This window comes from Moschus berezovskii, chromosome 19, assembly GCF_049115385.1.
Source record: "Moschus berezovskii isolate FMDL1 chromosome 19, NW_MosBer_1.0, whole genome shotgun sequence".
In the NCBI taxonomy this organism is placed as follows: Eukaryota; Metazoa; Chordata; class Mammalia; order Artiodactyla; family Moschidae; genus Moschus; species Moschus berezovskii.
In genome coordinates this window covers 63,439,647-63,451,681 of record NC_142478.1, presented here as the reverse complement: position 1 = coordinate 63,451,681, position 12,035 = coordinate 63,439,647, and the positions used below count along the sequence as shown (strand labels likewise).

The window sequence follows — 12,035 nt, the reverse complement described above, 5'->3', positions numbered from 1 at the left end:
AGGGTCGCCTGCTCTGCTTCCTTTTGCAGGGTCTTGCAAGCTGGAGGAAAACACGCGAGTCCTGGTGCCTGAAGATCAGGCTTTGAATGCTGGCTCTGTCTCGAGCCCACTGTGTGACCTCAAGCTTGTTACTTGCCCACTGAGTCTGTTTCTTCCTCCATAGGACGCCAGCGGCGTCTTCCCTGCCAGTCCAGTGGCTAAGAGTCCTTGCTCCCAATGCAGGGGGCCTGGGTTCAATCCCTGATCAGGGAACCAGATCCCACATGCTGCAACTAAAAGTGTAGTGCAGCCAGATAAATTTTAAAAAGTATCTTTAAAAAGTTGATTTTCTAAAGGAAACAAACAATAAAAAGATAACACCAGCGGACCTCAAACTCAATTCCTGACGCAAATGCGAGCTCTTATCTGTTACATACACTGTTCTAAGCAGTTTAACTGTATTAACACGTTTTCACTTACACAGCCCTAGGAGATGGGTATTATCAGATGAGGAGACTGAGTGGTGCAGTCAAGTGACTTGCCCAGGATCACTCCTCTAAGTAAATGACAGAGCTAATCTTCGACCCAGGCAGTCTGGAGCTCCATTTCCCTATCTGTGAGAACCCACTACTCACAACTCCGTCCCCAGGCTGGACCACGGGGTGGTACATTGGCTTTCCTGACCTTTAGCCAGAGTTGCGCCTGCTGGGATGCCAGGCTGAAGCTGTTTCTCAAGCTCTCAGGAGACGCCTCCCCAGGGAATATTTTAACCAGCACGGGAGGTGTTGAGCTCTCTGACAGACCTCTGTGCGCAGCGCCAGGGAACACAGAACAAGTCACATGACTTGGAGACGAAACAATCTGCCAGGCAGGAGAATTCCAGATAATTCATGTAAATACGCTGCCATCCGGTTGCTGGAGCATGACTCTGTCCCTTGAGTGTGGCCTGAGCCGAGTGACTTGCTTCCGAAGATGACAGTAGAGCAAGGAAACAAAAGGTAACTTTGGGGACTTCCCCTGTGGTCCAGTGGCTAAGACTCCATGGTTCCAAGTTCCATCTCTGGTCAGGGAACTAGATCCCGCATGCTGCAGCTAAGACCTAGGCAGCCAAATAAAAATAAATATTTAACGGGGGGGGGGAGAGGAACGCTTCAGGGAGACCCTAACAAATAGCACCTCAGCCAAGTGATCTGTGTCCGTTGCCAACCACTGAAGTCATTCCATGAGCTCTTTTTCATGTCCACTTTATTTTTTAATTTTTATTAAAAATTAAAGAAACTTTTGTATACAATTTAAAGATCACTTTCCATTTATGTTGTTGTTCAGTTGCCCAGTCGTGTCAACCTCATAGACTGCAGCACACCAGACCTGTCTGTTCCCCATCATTTCCCGAAGTTTGCCCAAGTTCATGTCCATTGCATCTGTGATGCCATTCAGCCATCTCATCCTCCGATGCCCTCTTCTCCTTCTGCCCTCAATCTCTCCTAGCCTCAGGGACTTCTCCAATGAGTCAGCTGTTTGCATCAGATGACCAAAATACTGGTCAGTATTTACCACTATTTCCCGTTTATAGTTATTACTAAAAATTGGCTGTATTCCTCATATTGTACAGTACATCCTTGTAGCCTATTTTATACCCAACGATTTGTACATCCCACTCCCCCATCCCTCTATTTTCCCTCCCCCTTCCTCCTCCCCACTGGTAACCACTGATGTGTTCTCTGGGCTTCCTTGGTGGCTCAGCTGGTGAAGAATCTGCCTGCAATGCTGGAGACCTGGGTTCCATCCCTGGGTCGGGTAGATCCCCTGGAGAAGGAAACGGCAACCCACTCCAGTATTCCTGCCTGGAGAACCTGGTGGACAGGGAAGCCTGGCAGGCTACAGTCCATGGGGTCTCAAAGAGTTGGACACGACTGAGTGACAAACACACACAGTGTATTCCCTACATCTGTAAGTTTGCTTTTTTTAGTTATATTTGCCAGTTTGCTGTATATTTTAGATTCCACATCTAAGTGATATCATACTGTACAGCCTTAAAAAATTGGCCTCTGCCAGTGTTCTAATAAGAGAGATGGACAATAAATAAAGAATTCATAAACATAAATATGTATAAAAGTTTAAAAATAAAAATAAAGATTCAAACTAGGTTTCAATCAAAGTTGAGTTTGCCTCCCAGGGAACATTCGGTAATGTCTAGATTGTCACCACCAAGGGGAGAGGGACACAGAACCAAGATGTAGTGGACAGAAGCCAAGGATGCTGGCAGCCTCTTAAAATGCTTGGACCCATGCCCACATCAAATGATTATCCAGCCTTGAATGTCAATATTTCTGATTCAGTTCAGTCGCTCAGTCGTGTCCGACTCTCTGCAACCCCATGAACCACAGAACACCAGGCCTCCCTGTCCATCACCAACTCCCAGAGTCCACCCAAACTCATGTCCATTAAGTCAGTGATGCCATCCAGCCATCTCACCCTCTGTCGTCCCCTTCTCCTCCTGCCCTCAATTACTCCCAGCATCAGGGTCTTTTCAAATGAGTCAGCGCATCAGGTGGTTAAAGTAGTGGAGTTTCAGCTTCAGCATCAGTCCTTCCAATGAACATCCAGGATTGATCTCCTTTAGGATGGACTGGTTCGATCTCCTTGCAGTCCGAGGGACTCTCAAGAGTCTTCTCTATACCCAATACCCAGTGAGAAGACGGCAGTCTATGAAACAGAAAGGAGGTTCACCAGCTCCTTGGTCAGTGACTTCCAGCTTCTAGATCTGTGAGAAGCAGATTTCTGTTTCTAGCCACCCAGCCAGTCTGTGGTATTTTTATTTTTATTGCAGCATTCCAAACAGACTAAGACAGTGGTGATGGTTGCATAACATAAGAAATGTACTTAATGCCACAAACTGTACACTTAAAAATAGCTAAAATGGTAAATGTAATATATTTTTACCATAATAAAAATAATTTTAAAAAATGAAAAAAAAAAAAAAAAGAGTCTTCTCTAATACCACAGTTCAAAAGCATCAATCCTTCGGTGCTCAGCTTTCTTTATAGTCCAACTCTCACATCCATACATGACCAGTGGAAAAACCATAGCCTTGACTAGACAGACCTTTGTTGGCAAAATAATGTCTCTTCTTTTTAATATGCTGTCTAGTCTGGTCATAACTTTCCTTCCAAGAAGTAAGTGTCTTTTAATTTCATGGCTGCAGTCACCATCTGCTATGATTTTGGAGCCCAAAAAATAAAGTCTGCCACTGTCTCTACTGTTTCCCCATCTATTTGCCATGAAGTGATGGGACCAGATGCCATGATATCAGTTTTCTGAATGCTGAATTTTAAGCCAACTTTTTCACTTTCCTCTTTCACTTCCATCTAGAGGCTCTTTAGTTCCTCTTCACTTTCTGCCATAAAGGTGGTGTCATCTGCATATCTGAAGTTATTATATTTCTCCCGGCAATCTTGATGCCAGCTTGTGCTTCACCCAGCCCAGTGTTCCTCATGATGTACTCTGCATAGAAGTTAAATAAGCAGAGTAACAATATACAGCCTTGATACACTCCTTTTCCTATTTGGAACCAGTCTGTTGTTCCATGTCTACTTCTAACTGTTGCTTCCTGACCTGCATACAGGTTTCTCAAGTGGCAGGTCAGGTGGTCTGGTATTCCCATCTCTTTCAGCATTTTCCACAGTTTATTGTGATCCATACAGTCAAAGGCTTTGGCATAGTCAATAAAGCAGAAATAAATGTTTTTCTGGAACTCTCTTGCTTTTTCGGTGATCCAGCACATGTTGGTTACAAAGAACAGGTTACAAAACAGTATTACAGCATAATATCACTTTTTTTATTAGCTTTTTTTTGGTTGCAATACGTGGCTTCATGACACGTGGGATCTTAATTTTCCAACCAGGGATCAAACCTGTGCCACCTGCAGTGAAGCATGGAGTCTTACTAGTCCTGTGGTTAGCCCACTGGAAATCCCTCACTTTTTTTTTCTACAATGTGCATTAAAAGGTAGGACAGGAGGGAGTTGGGAGGGATGTTCAAGTGGGAGGGGACATGAGTAAACCTGTGGCTGATTCATGTTCATGCCTGGTAGAAACCAGCACAATACAGTAAGCAATTATCCTTCAATTAAAAACACATAAATTTTAAAAAATAAAAGAAACAATTAAAAATTAAGAAAGGGCAGTGAAGTCACCCAAAACTTAACTGTGTAAAACTTGCACTGGTGAAACTCTCCTTGATTTTCATTTTGATTCTTTCCTGGGCTTTCTTCCCCTCATATGTTCACAGTGTAAACACACTGGGCACTGTTTTGAAACTTTAGAGAGAAGTGAAGCCACACTGTAAATTCGGGACAGTGCCAAGATGATAAAAGCCGTGACCCAAGTCTCTCTCATTATAAGATCAGAAGCTCATTGCTCACTGAGTAGTTATGTTTCAAGCAATTAAAAGCTTCCATTAGAAAACAGTTCTCTTTACAAGAAGATATAATATGCTGTTTAAAATGGAAGCGAGTATCTCTTAGCACTTGATTCTTGGATGATGGCTTTCAAATTTGCCTTCAGGGACCCTGGAAGGAAGGAAAACAGGGACAGCTAGAGATAAAGAGGATGGTCCAGACACAGAAATGGAAACTGATGAGGAAATGGGGTGGAACCTGGCAGGCACACAATCAGCACACAAACCTTGCCTCTGGGGAAAACATCTCTCTCTCCCACAAGGTTCCATCTAAACTACAATTCACGTCCCAACAGGCAGATACGACAGTTCTAAGAAATGTGTAGGATCGAGGTGTTACGAAGTGTGCATTTACTGCTTTCACCTTCAGACACCATCCCCTTTCCCTGAGTATCTCAGGTCCCTGGATTTGCACAATCGATACTGAACAGTGACTTTCGAGAGCTTAACAAATGCTCGGGCTGGTAACAGACAAGGAGGCGCAGCCCATAAATGCTTCACGGAGTTTTCTTTGTATTATTTATCATTCGCTCAGCAGTTCTCTCAAGTGGTTAACTAGAAGCCCTGACATTGGTCTCTGAATGGAAAATATCTTTTGATTTCTCCATCCAAAACAAACGACAGCCTTTTTTCCCTTGCTGGGAAAGCAAGAAACGAAACACATCTCCTTTGCTGGGAAGGCAAAAAGCGAAACGCATCTTTGCCTTTAAAAAAGTCATTTGTTCTTTGAGGAACAGGATATGGGAACTTGGGAGGAAAGAAAATTGGGTAATAGAAAGAAAGGAGAAGGAAAACCAAACTTATCCTTACAGAGATAATAAAAATGTTTTTTTCTCCAACATCTAAAAACCTGGACCTCCTCAGTTCTCCTTAGAAATAAATTCCCTTTCTGTCTGTCTCCCTCTCACTCTTTCTTTCTCTTGCTTCTCTCCAGAAGTTAGATAAAATTATGCCCACAAGAATCAGGAGATCTGCTTCACAAGTGAATGGAAACAGCTATGTGAATTTCAACATATAGATTACATTCATCTATTGATATGTTACAACCAGGCCAGTCTAATTTTTCTATTTGGGAATGGTTATCGAAGGATTCTTTCAAAGCTGATGAAAGCTTTGTTTAAATGAAATTCCTCAAAAAGACCAAGATGGGTAGTCATCAAGATAAGAACTGTTAGAATACTGGTCAAAAATGAAAAGGAAAAAATAGACATCCATATCTCCAACCACCTGGATGGACCTCAAGGGAATTACCCTGAGTGAGAAAAAGCACATCTCGAAAGGTGGTATGCCAGATGATTCCATTTATATGTTATTGGTGTTAAGTCACTAAGTCGTATCCGACTATTTGCAACCCCATGGACTGCAGCGCTCCAGGTTTCCCTGTCCTTCACTATCTCTGGAGCTTGTTCAAATTCATGTCCATTGAATTTGTGAGGCCATCCAACCATCTCATCCTCTGTCACCCCTTTCTCCTCCTGCTCTCAATCTTTCCCAGCATCAGGGTCTTTTCAAATGAGTTGGCACTTTGCACCAGGTGGCCAAAGTATCAGAGCTTCAGCATCAACACCAGTCCTTCCAATGAATATTTAGAGTTGATTTCCTTTAGGATTGACTGATTGGATCTCCTTGCAGTCCAAGGGACTCTCAAGAGTCTTCTCCAAAACTACAGTTCAAAAGCATCAATTCTTTGGCACTCAACTTTCTTTATGGTTCAACTCTCACATCCATACATGATTATTGGAAAAACCATAGCTTTGACTAGACGGACCTTTGTTGGCAAAGTGTGTCTCTGCTTTTTAACATGCTATCTAGGTTTTCATAGCTTTCCTTCCAAGAAGCAAGTCTTTTAATTTCATGGCTGCAGCACCATCCACAGTGATTTTGGAACCCAAGAAAATGAAATCTGTCATTGTTTCCACTTTTTCCCCATCTGTTTGCCATGAAGTGATGGAACCAGATGTCATGTTCTTCGTTTATTGAATGCTGAATTTTAAGCCAGCTTTTTCACTCTCCTCTTTCACTCACATCAAGAAGCTCTTTAGTTCCTCTGTTTCCTGCCACTAGAGTGGTGCCATCTGCATATCTGAGGTTGTTGCTATTGCTTCTAGCAATCTTGATTCCAGCCTGTGATTCATCCAGCCTGGTATTTCACACAATGTACTTTGCATATAAGTTCAATAAGCATGGTGTCAATGTATAGCCTTGACGTAGTCCTTTCCCAATTTGGAACCATTTATATAACATTCCTAAAGTGGTGAAATTGTTGAGATGGGGAGCAGATGAGTGGTTGCCGGGGGTTAGGGAGACCAGAAAGGCAGGGGGTGGTGGTGGCTATTACAGGGTTGCACAAAGGGTCCTTGAGATGAATGTTCTATGTCTTGTCCGTGGTGATGACCCAGATCTCCATGTGATAAAGCTGTGTAGGACTACACACACATACACACAGTCATGCAAATGAGTGCACGTAAGAGTGGAGAAATCAGAGTAAGTCCGTGCATGGTAACAGTCGGGCCCTTGACTGTGACATTGCACTGAGGCCATGCAAGATGTCACCAATGGGGTAGACAGAGTGAAGGGTATATGGGATTCTCTGTGTTACCTCTTGCAATTGCCTGTGAATCTATAATATACTCGATAAGCAAAGCCCTGTCCCAGGATTTCTCAACTGGGAACCAGAGAGAGTGAGTCTTGGTCTCTCTCTGATGGGAGGTTATGAGATATAAGCATAGAAGCAGTCAGTAGACAACTTGTGTACTGAAATCTGGTCTGAATGTGTGAAACCAATGAACAGAGAGTCAAGGCAGTTATCAAATTTTTGATACGGTTTGTCCCCAACTTATCTGCTTCCTGACACTATTACTGCCCAGTGACACGAGGGAATGTGTCTTTTCTTTTTTTGTCTGATCAATTTTAATAAGGCCTTGACTAATACACCTTGTCCACCTACCATGCAAATAGACTTCATTCCAGGTCAGCCATAACCAATTTCTGGGCCACGGCCAGCTGTGGGCTTCAGAAGGAAACAAACCCCCTGCAGATAGAATAATGGAGCTTTAGATAATAACCATCAATTCCATGGACATGAACTTGGGCAAACTCAGAGTTGGTGGGGGACAGGGAAGTCTGGCATGCTGCGGCCTATGGGGTCGTAGAGAGCTGGACATGACTTGGCGACTGAACAGCAACAGCAAAGTGACAATCTAGCTCCAATTTCTCATCTGGAGGAGGAGTAAATTATGACTTCCCCCAAAGTGGGTAGGAGTTTTTTGAGGTGACACAAAGTTAAAAAGTTACAAACTCTATCTCTCTTGAATTTAGGATGTACCAACAGAAAAGATGAGATAAACAAAGCACATACATCTGGTCACCCACAAGGTCTTCAGGGAACACACAACTCAGAAACTTGTCCTCTAGAATGGCAAAGGTGGAAACATTTTTGCACAACCTGGTGATATTTAAAGTGCACAAAAACGAACATATTCAAATATCAATAGTGGGTGTACAAATGGAGACGGATTTTTTTTAGAAGACAATCAGACTTTACTAACTTGCTTATTCTATGATGTAAAGTTCACTTCAGTTCAACTCAGTCATGTCCAACTCTTTGCGACCCCATGAATCACAGCCCACCAGGCCTCCTGGTCCATCACCAACTCCCAGAGTTCACTCAAACTCATGTCCACAGAGTCGGTGATGCCATCCAGCCATCTCATTCTCGGTCGTCCCCTTCTCCTCCTGCCCCCAATCCCTCCCAGCATCAGAGTCTTTTCCAGTGAGTCAACTCGTCGCATGAGGTGGCCAAAGTATTGGAGTTTCAGCTTTAGCACCAGTCCTTCCAATGAACACCCAGGATTGATCTCCTTTAGAATGGACTGGTTGGATCTCCTTGCAGTCCAAAGGACTCTCAAGAGTCTTCTCCAACACCACAGTTAAAATAAAATTTAATAGTTTGATTTATTTTATTTTTTTGATGGTGATTTAATCTTTATTCTTATATTTAAATTATAAAGTTTATGTCGCTGTTTTTCAATGAGAACAATCTCTGCCACAAATTTAAGATTCTCGAGTTGATACAAAGTTCAAAAGCACAAGGCAAGATTAATGATTGGTAGCTTATTGGCCACAGAAGTAGTTCTATATATAAATTACTAAAAGATAATCTCAATATGGTATACTCAAGGCTATCCCACTTATTCCATTTGTAAATATTAAAACTCATCGCTAAATTCCTCTAAAGTTTAAAAAAGCATGCAACACTGGTGTAGCACAAACAGATTTATTTACTAACCAAAGAGATGACCCTAATTAAACCAACACTTTGAAATAGTTTAATTGTTTGTAATAAAGATAATTGAACGCAAAAATGAAATAAAAACCCAGCAGTATGGAGATTTGCTCATTGAACTGAGCTTATTCATTCTCGCAACTAATTTCTGTGCAAAATGATGATGGAATTTTTACTCTACTTTTTCATAGACCCAAGTACAGGTAACACTGTTCATGACGCACACCACCACTAATTTTCCATCTTCCAGTTTTCTTGTTATTGTGCTTTCCTTTCCATCCCATTCCTGACGTTGAACCAACGCGCCATCTGTAAAGTTGCAGACAGTCTGAGTCTCTCTGCCATCAGCCGTAGTCTCTTCAAACTTCTCTCGCAGTTTACAGGAAAACTGTGTTGTTTTCAAAGTGCTCTCAGTTTTTATGCTGAGGTTTTTGCCATCAGAAGTGATGATACCGTCTGGTTTGGCCATTGCACCCACTTTTCGCAGAGCCATCCCCACTCCTACTTCCTTCATGTATTTGTCAAAGCCTTTGCTCTCCACTAAGTGCCATCTTCCTACCAGCTGCTGAACAGTGGCCATGGTGGGTCCGAGCGGATAGGCGTGACAGGTGAGCAGCGGAGGCTCAGGCGCCGGGAATCAGGCATGCCTAATAGTTTGATTTTAAAAAAAAAAGAAGAAGTTAATCAGGCTACCCAGTGGTTTATTCTAACAAGCAGATTTCAAATTAAGGGAAATGTTTTATAGGAAAATGGTCATCATTGAATTTTTTGTGTAACAGAAATGTTAGAAATAATCTAAAGATCTGACAGAGGGAATCACTTTGTGATGTCATATCTTCTTGTCAATGAAATGCTCTGTGATTATTAAGATTTGCATGGAGAGGGATGGAGAGAATTCTGAAAGAGTAAACACCAATATGTCAATAGAGGGTCTCTCTTTGGGATTGGATTTTCTGTTGTTAGGATTTGTGTTCATGTTTGATTTGCCTTTCTCTTTACTGTTTACTTGAGTTGTTTTACCTCTGCCCCAAATCTGCACTACAGAAGACCGTTTCCAATATAAGCAAACAGCTGGTCCTCCCTGTGTTTGCCAAGGATCCTAATCTCAGCAATGAAATGATAAATAACAGGACATGAGGTGGTATCAGGGCCAACTTGGCTCTCCTAATGACCTTGCCTCCAACAACATCTAAGCCCTTTCCACACAAGAGTCTGCTCATCCTTACACCTTTTGGCTGTAACCCAGGTTGGGGCTGCAGAGTCAGCCAGGGCTACACTGTTTCTTGGGAAATTCTTGTTTGTTTTCTATCCTGCTTCAGCTTTCTCAGTGGGTTCCCTCATTATCTACTGCTTCAGTTTTGTCTGATTCTTTGCAACTCCCATTTTCTAGCTAAGGTTAAAAATTTCCCAGATACCAACATCTCGAGACAATGGCAAGTTACCAGTTTCTGGTTCCAGGTGTCAAATCATACCTGGGTTTGAAAGAGGCTGACCGACTTGTCCTAGGCTGCCACGAATTCTACTGCTTTTAGCACAGAAAGTTTAGCACTTAGGGAAAATTCCCTGGTGATCCAGTGGTTAGGATTCCACACTTTCATTGACTACCAGAGGCCTAGGTTCAACCCATGGTCAGGGAACTGAGATCCTGCAGGATGCACGGCATAGCCAAAAAAAGAAAAAGAAAGCCAAAAAAAGACAGTTAAGCACGTGGGAAGACTATCTGTGGAAAACCAGCGTGACTTGTCACTCCTACTTTTAACCTGGTTTCTTTCACTTTGGAGCATATTTCACCTCTTCAATCCCAGGTTACCTCAATCTTGAAAAGAACGCACCTTTCCTGGACCCTGGGGATATAGCAGCACCTAAACAGACCTTTTAGAACTAACACCCAAAAAAGATGTCCTTTTCATTATAGGGGACTGGAATGCAAAAGTAGGAAGTCAAGAAACGCCTGGAGTAACAGGCAAATTTGGCCTTGGAGCACGAAATGAAGCAGGGCAAAGGCTAATAGAGTTTTGCCAAGAGAACGCACTGGTCATAGCAAACACCCTCTTCCAACAACACAAGAGGAGACTCTACACATGGACATCACCAGATGGTCAACACAGAAGTCAGATTGATTATATTCTTTGCAGCCAAAGATGGAGAAGCTGTATACAGTTAGCAAAAACAAGACCAGGAGCTGACTGTGGCTCAGATCGTGAACTCCTTATTGCCAAATTCAGACTTAAATTGAAGAAAGTAGGGAAAACCACTAGACCATTCAGATATGACCTAAATCAAATCCCTTATGATTATACAGTGGAAGTAAGAAATAGATTTAAGGGTCTAGATCTGATAGATAGAGTGCCTGATGAACTCTGGACGGAGGTTTGTGACATTGTACAGGAGACAGGGACCAAGACCATCCCCATGGAAAAGAAATGCAAAAAAGCAAAATGGCTGTCTGAGGAGGCCTTACAAATAGCTGTGAAAAGAAGAGAGGCAAAAAGCAAAGGAGAAAAGGAAAGATATAAGCATCTGAATGCAGAGTTCCAAAGAATAGCAAGGAGAGATAAGAAAGCCTTCCTCAGTGATCAATGCAAAGAAATAGAGGAAAACAACAGAATAGGAAAAACAAGAGATCTTTTCAAGAAAATTAGAGATATCAAGGGAACATTTCATGCAAAGATGGGCTCGATAAAGGACAGAAATGGTATGGACCTAACAGAAGCAGAAGATATTAAGAAGAGGTGGCAAGAATACACAGAAGAACTGTACAAAAAAGATCTTCACGACGAAGACAATCACGATGGCATGATCACTCACCTGGAACCAGACATCTTGGAATGTGAAGTCAAGTGGGCCTTAGAGAGAATCACTACAAACAAAGCTAGTGGAGGTGATGGAATTCCAATTGAGCTATTTCAAATCCTGAAAGATGATGCTGTGAAAGTGCTGCACTCAATATGCCAGCAAATTTGGAAAACTCAGCAATGGCCACAGGACTGGAAAAGGTCAGTCTTCATTCCAATCCCAAAGAAAGGGAATGCCAAAGAATGCTCAAACTACCGCACAATTGCACTCATCTCACACGCTAGTAAAGTCATGCTCAAAATTCTCCAAGCTAGGCTTCAGCAATATGTGAATCGTGAACTTCCAGATGTTCAAGCAGGTTTTAGAAAAGGCAGAGGCACCAGAGATCAAATTGCCAACATCCGCTGGATTATGGAGAAAGCAAGAGAGTTCCAGAAAAACATCTGTTTCTGCTTCATTGACTATGCCAAGGCCTTTGACTGTGTGGATCACAATAAACTGTGGAACATTCTGAAAG

The 12,035-nt window shown here is 42.4% G+C and overlaps 1 pseudogene; it reads right to left on the bottom strand.

Annotated features, from left to right (window-relative positions):
• Positions 1 to 8,574: 8,574 nt before the first annotated feature.
• Positions 8,575 to 9,358, bottom strand: LOC148774893 (fatty acid-binding protein 5 pseudogene; annotated as a pseudogene).
• Positions 9,359 to 12,035: the final 2,677 nt, after the last annotated feature.